Source organism: Acomys russatus, chromosome 15 (assembly GCF_903995435.1).
Source record: "Acomys russatus chromosome 15, mAcoRus1.1, whole genome shotgun sequence".
Classification (NCBI taxonomy): domain Eukaryota; kingdom Metazoa; phylum Chordata; class Mammalia; order Rodentia; family Muridae; genus Acomys; species Acomys russatus.
The window spans coordinates 34,638,485-34,639,810 of NC_067151.1; the positions used below are offsets into that span (position 1 = coordinate 34,638,485).

Below are 1,326 nucleotides of genomic sequence, written 5' to 3' on the forward strand. Positions count from 1 at the left end.
ACGAATTGTCTTTCTTATCTAGGATGATAAATGACATCATCTAGAGTCACACCACCTATGACAATAAGTACCACAGAGAGCCAGGACACAGACTGCATCAGAAGCTGCAACAGCATCAGCCTGCGCTGCTCCTGCTAACTGACACCTATACTAAGGCTTATGTGAATTGTGTCCATGAACTTGGGAGGAATATGTTTTGGAACAAGTATGTTTGAGACAAGTTTAACATATCTAGATCAGATGGGGTGCAGTGGTGTTAATTGGCAGATTAGTGGGTACCTCCATGAGAGTTGGCAAAGAAGAGTCAGAATAATGTTTAAAAAAATAGATTTTAGGGGCAAGAACATAATGCACTTCCTTCAGACGCACGTTATTAGCAGAACACGTCCCTGCATCTACAGGAAACTTTAAAACTCCTGTGGGATCAAGTAGGACTTCATTAGAATACAATAGACGGAGAGAAGGAAATCTGTGGTGGCTGGGAAGGCCCTGATGCCATGTATGTCTAATTAATATCTTCTGGTGGTCATGAATTTATTGTAAAAAGAGAACATGTGTTACCTCAGGAACAATAAAGGCCATGTTGCATGGGCCAAGGGCAGTTTGCTGAGAACAAAACCAATGAGGTCATCTTTAGAGAAATCCCTTTACACATGCTACTCAGAGTATGCATGTATTTTACCTACAAGGTCAGCTCCACCAATATGCCTGCATTCCCAATTGCACCGGAAATTTCACTGGGGCTGCTGATGGCTGCGAACGTCCTAGATTGTTAAATAAAATAAATTCTAATAAACTGTTAATTTTTCAGTATTTAATACCTGTAGTTCAGTTAGTAATTTTTTCACATAAAGCACATTTCCTGTATAAAATTGAACAAGCAAATTCCTTCTGTTCCTTCGCATAACACAGTTAAAATTTGTTTGCTCCACAAGACCAACAGAGCCAACTAATCAGGGTCCAGAAGGGCTTGTGGAGGTTGAAGCACTGACCAAGGACCATGAATGGACTGGACCTAGGCCCCCTACATAGATGTAGCTGATGGTCAGCTTAGTCTTCATGTGGATTGCCTAGTAAGGGGAGAGGGGACTGTCTCTGTTGTCTGCTTTTCCATCACATCCCTGGCAGGGCTTCCTTCATCAGTGGAAGAGGATGCGCTCAGTCCTGGTGCAACTTGATGTACTCAGGTTGGTTGGTAGGGTGGGCTCCCCTTTTCTGAGGAATAGGGGAGGGGAGACAAGGGAAGAAGGAGGGAGGGTGGGGCTGGGAGGGGAGGAGGGGAAGGGCTTTGAATGGGATGTAAAGTGTGTAAGTAAATTAATTAAT

The 1,326-nt window shown here is 43.4% G+C and overlaps 1 pseudogene; it reads left to right on the top strand.

The window, feature by feature from the left end:
- The first annotated feature begins 455 nt into the window (after positions 1–455).
- Positions 456–776, top strand: LOC127198906 (elongin-C-like; annotated as a pseudogene).
- The last annotated feature ends 550 nt before the right edge of the window (positions 777–1,326 follow it).